The sequence below is a fragment of the Solanum lycopersicum genome, chromosome 3 (genome assembly GCF_036512215.1).
Source record: "Solanum lycopersicum chromosome 3, SLM_r2.1".
NCBI lineage: Eukaryota > Viridiplantae > Streptophyta > Magnoliopsida > Solanales > Solanaceae > Solanum > Solanum lycopersicum.
This window is the reverse complement of record NC_090802.1, coordinates 47,697,078-47,703,594: the sequence shown is the minus strand read 5'-3', so window position 1 is coordinate 47,703,594 and position 6,517 is coordinate 47,697,078. Positions and strand designations below refer to the sequence as shown.

Below are 6,517 nucleotides of genomic sequence, written 5' to 3'. Positions count from 1 at the left end.
GTGAGTGAAATGTTAGCGCTTCGTTTGGTGTAGGGTCGGACAGTAGTTACTCATTCTTCCTTCTTGGCGGTGCCAACATATATCGTTAATATCTCCTTCGTTTGTCATCCCTTAGTATTAAACTTTGGTATGATATTATATTGTCACATACGAACATATATTTATGGTACTTGGCAATTCATTCACGAATTTTTCACACTCTTACAAACTCAATTGTAAGTCATTTTATACTATACCGCTAAGGGAATGTTGAGTTAAAAAGACACAAGAGAATAGTTTAAGGAAACTTTTATATTGCTAAAGACTTAAAAGACTTGCTTTGCAAACGGACATCCCTCTACTTATTCTACTCACTTTATTTATTCTACTGACTTAGGAACTAATATGTAAATAATAATTATTAAATAAGTCCTTACATATTTTCAAATAAATTTTTTCTGGAATACTTTACCTAACTAGAAAATTGTAAGAATCTTTCATTTAAATCTATAAAATTATAGGTCTTCCAATAAATTCTTTAATTAGAACACTTCACACTAACAACTATTTTTCTTTTTCGATGTAAGTCTTCCACATGAGTAATGTTATGTCATGTGGTGCCCAAAATGGCATGATGACACGACATGTATCACACTTGTTTGATCAATGAAACATTTTATTCTTATTTATTCAGAAACTTGATAAATAATTAGACCGGTCACTGGTCAGATGTTCAAACTGTTAGCAATGACTAATATTCTTATTTCCCTAGAGTGCAAATTTACGACAAAAAGGATTAACTGCACCCCTAGCTAGTGAAACATGTATTTTATTTTTTAAAAAAGGATTCAACTTATTTGTTGTGCGGAATTTGAGATAATACGAGAAAATATAAACGCAAAAAACAAGACAACAGTTTACGTGGTTCACCAATAAATTGGCTACGTCCACGGGAAGAGAGGGAGCAGTTTTATTATGGAGAGGCAAAAACAGAATTACAGAATAGGGTTTCCCATAGCGTCTATATATAGTGCTAAGCTACGCCCTAACAGGCTTGGGCCCAACATACAGAATCAACAGAAAATTAAGGGCCCAATACAACAACATTGTATACCGTCGGGCCGGGGGCGTCTCCGCCCCCCTGGACCCCCAGGCCAGGGGGCGCGTCGCCCCCCTGGACCCCCCGACTCGCTGACCGGGCAGCGAGACCCCCGTCCTTTCTGTTTGTAGCGGGTCCGATTCAAGGCATTCAACAAATCTCCACCTTGACTTGAATTCTCCGAACAGATTCTTCAGACGCACTATGATAGTGCCAGGCCTCCCCCTCTTCCTCAGAGTTGCCCCGCAGGGCAATTAACAGCTTCTGATGTTGAGCAAGTCCAAACAGTGTTGAAACTTGCTCTGTGGAACCGGCTTTGTGAACATATCAGCAGGATTATCAGCAGTTCCTACTTTCTTCACCTTGATTCTCTTCTCACTTCTCAGAAAATGATACCTTACGTCGATATGCTTGGTTCTCTCATGATGGACTTGATCCTTGGCTAGACAAATTGCGCTCAAACTGTCACAATACACCGTAGCCTGATCATGATGCAGACCAAGATCACTAACCAGCCCTTTCAACCAAATCCCTTCTTTTGCAGCCTCTGTCAAGGCCATGTACTCCGCTTCCGTAGTAGACAAAGTCACTGTAGGTTGCAAAGTTTCCTTCCAACTGACGACAGATCCTCCAAGGGTAAACACATAGCCAGTCATCGATCTTCTTGTGTCAACATCTCCAGCATAGTCTGAATCAGAATAGCCAATAACCAAGCACTGAGTACCACCTCCATAAATGAGACCAACGTCAGATGTACCTCTAAGGTACCGGAAAATTCTCTTCACAACCTGCCAATGTTCTCTCCCTGGTTGTCCCATGAATCTGCTCACTACACTGACTGCATGTGCTAAATCTGGCCTTGTACAGACCATAGCATACATTAAACTTCCTACGGCACTGGCATAAGGGACTCGTGACATATACTCCTTCTCTTCTTCTGACTGTGGAGCGAACATGGCAGTGAGATGGATATTGGCAGCACTGGGGGTATCAATGGGCTTAGATGAAGACATGCCAAACCTCGCCAAGACCTTCTGAATGTAGCTTCTCTGTGACAAGAAAAGTTTCCTTCTCTCTCTGTCTCTAATGATCTCCATCCCTAAAATCTTCCGAGCGGCTCCCAGATCCTTCATCTCAAACTCAGCACTAAGTAAACCCTTCAGCTTCTGAATGTCATACTTCTTCTTTGCAGCTATCAACATATCATCTACATAAAGCACCAGATAGATGAATGAATCATCATTGAGCCTATTGTAGTAGACACAACAATCATATGAGCTCCGAGTATAGCCCAACTTCACCATATAGCTGTCAAACCTTTTATACCACTGCCTTGGAGATTGCTTAAGTCCATATAAGGACTTCTTCAACTTGCAGACGTGATTTTCCTTCCCTGGAACTTGGAAACCATCCGGCTGAGTCATGTATATCTCTTCCTCCAACTCTCCATGTAGAAACGCTGTCTTCACATCAAGTTGTTCAAGCTCCAGATTCTGATGTGCAACTATCGCTAGTAACACTCGGATGGAAGTATGTCTGACCACTGGTGAGAAGATCTCATTGTAGTCCACTCCCTCTCTTTGGTTGAAACCTCTGGCAACAACCCTGGCTTTATACTTGACTCCTTCTGCTGGTGATATCCCTTCCTTCTTCTTGAAAACCCATTTGCAAGTAATAATCTTTCTCCCCGAAGGCTGTATGACCAGATCCCATGTCTGATTCTTGTGTAGGGACTCCATCTCATCTCCCATAGCGGCAAACCATTTTTCAGAATCAGAACTTAAAATGGCTTCTTTGTAAGTAGACGGCTCAGATGTATCTACCTCTTCAGCAACCTGCAGTGCATAACCCACCATGTCCTCAAAACCATACCTCGTAGGTGGCCGAACTCCAACCCTCCTTGGCCGATCTTGAGCTATACTCTGATGGATATCTGATGGCATAGATTCTGGAATATCAGTTTCTGTCTGTGGCTCTTGATCCTCCTCTTCAGGTTCCTTTAAATCTCTCTCATTCTGAATGACTTGAAACTCCACCTGTTTGTCAAGACTCCCAGTTTCTGACGTAGTTGTAGGCTTCACAATGGTTCTAAGCAGAGAACTTTCATCAAAGACAACGTTCCTGCTCATAATAACCCTCTTTTCTGCTGGAGACCAGATTCTGAAACCTTTCACTCCATCTCCGTAGCCCACAAATACTCCCTTTTTAGCTCTTGGTTCTAACTTACCTTCACTGACGTGATAGTAAGCCGTACAACCAAAAGCTTTCAGATTTGAATAATCAGCAACTTTTCCTGACCACATCTCCATAGGTGTCTTGCACTGTATGCCTGTATGTGGTCCGCGGTTAATCAAGTAGCAAGCTGTACTAACCGCTTCTGCCCAGAATCTTCTATCTAGCCCAGCATTAGAGAGCATGCACCTTGCTCTCTCCAGAAGTGTTTGATTCATCCGCTCAGCTACACCGTTCTGCTGTGGTGTATTTCTGACTGTGCGATGTCGAGCAATCCCTTCATCCTTACAGAATTGATCAAATTCAGACCAACAGAATTCCAGCCCATTATCAGTTCGCAACCTCTTGATCTTCTTCCCTGTTTGATTTTCCATCAAAATTTTCCACTCCTTGAACTTCTGGAAGGCTTCACTTTTATGCTTCATCATGTACACCCAAGTCATCCTTGAGTAGTCATCAATAATGGACACAAAAAATCTGCAGCCTCCCAAAGACTCAACACGGCATGGACCCCAGCAATCAGAATGGATATAATCAAGTGTGCCTTTTGTTCTATGAATGGCCTTTGGAAACTTGTTGCGATGTAGTTTTCCAAAAACACAATGTTCACAAAACTCTAGGCTCTTAACCTTATGACCAGCAAGTAAATCCTCCTTTGACAGAATTTGCATCCCTCTTTCACCCATATGACCAAGTCTCATGTGCCATAACTTAGTCATATCCTTCTGGTGAAATTCTGACGATGCAACATGGGCTGAACCTGTAACCGTGGAACCTTGTAGAAAATACAAAGTACCACGCATGACACCTTTCAGAATCAAATTTGAACCCTTCCAGACCCGCAAGACTCCATCTTTTCCCGACCAGCTGAATCCCTTGCTGTCCAAAAGACTGAGAGATATCAGATTTTTCGTCATCAATGGAACGTGCCTGACCTCGTTCAATGTGCAGAAGCTACCGTCATGTGTCCTTATCTTGATCGAGCCTGTCCCAACCACCTTGCAGACAGAACTGTTGGCCATCGAGATGCTGCCTCCGTCTACCTGCTCATAAGTCGTGAACCACTCTCTCCTAGGACAGATGTGATAGGATGCCCCAGAATCAAGAATCCACACATCTGAATAATGAGTGTGCTCATCCGCAACTAGGGCAATATCTTCTTCAGAATTGGTGTCTTCTTCAGCAACAGCAGCAGACACTGATTGTTTTTCCGATTGCTTCTTCTTCTTCGGACAATCAAATTTCCAATGTCCCTTCTCCTTGCAGTAATTACAAACATCATCCGGCTTTGCACCCTTCGACATCGGCTTATTTTTCTTTCCGCCGTTTTTCCTTCCCTTTCCGCTACTGGTGAACAGACCGGAAGGCTGTATGTCCGTACTTGTGCCGTTAGCCTTATGCCGTAATTCCCTGCTATGAAGGGCCGATCTGACTTCTTCCAGTGACACAGTATCTTTCCCAACAATGAACGATTGAACAAAATTCTCAAACGACATTGGGAGAGATACTAACAGAATCAGGGCAGCATCTTCATCCTCGATCTTCACATCGATATTACGCAATTCTAATAGCAAAGTATTCAATTGCTCTAAGTGTTCCCTGAGTTGTGTACCTTCAGCCATTCGTAAACCGAATAGACGTTGTTTCAGAAGCAGCTTGTTGGTTAGAGATTTTGTCATGTACAAACTCTCCAGCTTCAACCACAGACCAGCAGCAGTCTCTTCATCCGAGACCTCCGTGATGACGTCATCCGCGAGACACAGCATGATCGTCGAGTGCGCCTTTTCCTCCAGAATCGCCATCTCAGGAGTAACGACGGCGTTCTTGTCTTTCGACAACGGCGCCCAGAAGCCTTGCTGTTTCAACAAAGCCCGCATCTTGATCTGCCATAAACTGAAAATGTTCCTCCCTGTGAATTTGTCGATTTTCACGTTCAAAGCAGACATCTCGAATTCTCCAAGAACACCGATTAACCGAGAGGCTCTGATACCAATTTGTTGTGCGGAATTTGAGATAATACGAGAAAATATAAACGCAAAAACAAGACAACAGTTTACGTGGTTCACCAATAAATTGGCTACGTCCACGGGAAGAGAGGGAGCAGTTTTATTATGGAGAGGCAAAAACAGAATTACAGAATAGGGTTTCCCATAGCGTCTATATATAGTGCTAAGCTACGCCCTAACAGGCTTGGGCCCAACATACAGAATCAACAGAAAATTAAGGGCCCAATACAACAACATTGTATACCGTCGGGCCGGGGGCGTCTCCGCCCCCCTGGACCCCCAGGCCAGGGGGCGCGTCGCCCCCCTGGACCCCCCGACTCGCTGACCGGGCAGCGAGACCCCCGTCCTTTCTGTTTGTAGCGGGTCCGATTCAAGGCATTCAACATTATTATTGTTTACAGGCAAAGGAAAAAGGAAATTAAGAGAGAATATTAATAAGAAAAGAAACAAACTAAAAGGTAATTAAGTTATCACACTCCTACATAAACTACTAAAAACCAATTACACACTACACAAAAGTAGTTATTGCTATGAGCTGTTAAAGGTTGATGGGGTTTGTTTCCAAGTAAAGATTATGAATGGACCTATATTTTTTCTTCTTTGGCTTCGTAATTGCGTTTTGGCTCTTCTTTCTCTTCTTCTCCTGAGTCTCTGCTACTTTACTACTTCCCATCACAATAATATTCTTTTCTTCATCTTCATCTTCACTACTTAGCTTCTTCATTTCGGCCTTTAATTCAACAATTTTACAACCAAACAACACTAATTCACACATTGAGAAACACGGAGACGCTCTCTCTTTGTGTAATTCTAGCTTTGTTAAAGGTTTGGCGTTTATACATAAATCAAGACGTGTTTTGGGTTGGGCCGAAGAAACTGCAGTGAAGCTAAGGGGACGTTGCTTTTCTTTTTTTTAATACATTTACTTTTATATTCTTTCATCTTTCTTTGCCTATACGGAGACGTGTGGAGATTTCATTTCATTTCATTTATATTTATAAATATACATAAATATTTTGTTTTAACCAAAATTGCAAAGGTTTCAAAAGTATACTCCTCTCATTCTTAATTTTAATTTTGATAGTAATGGATAAGATACATAAATAAAACGTAGTATAAAATATAGAATAAATAAATACTTCATCATTCTTTGTTCTTTTTTTGAGTGAATAAATAAATATAGAATGAAAGAATAATTATG

General features: G+C 41.9%; 1 long non-coding RNA gene across 1 annotated transcript; it reads right to left on the bottom strand.

The window, feature by feature from the left end:
• Positions 1 to 792: 792 nt before the first annotated feature.
• On the bottom strand, positions 793 to 6,127 carry LOC138347229 (uncharacterized). Its single transcript, XR_011220004.1, has 2 exons — positions 5,701 to 6,127; positions 793 to 831 (listed from the first exon to the last, which is right to left on the bottom strand). It is a non-coding gene; the product is annotated as an uncharacterized lncRNA (long non-coding RNA).
• Between the last annotated feature and the right edge of the window lie 390 nt (positions 6,128 to 6,517).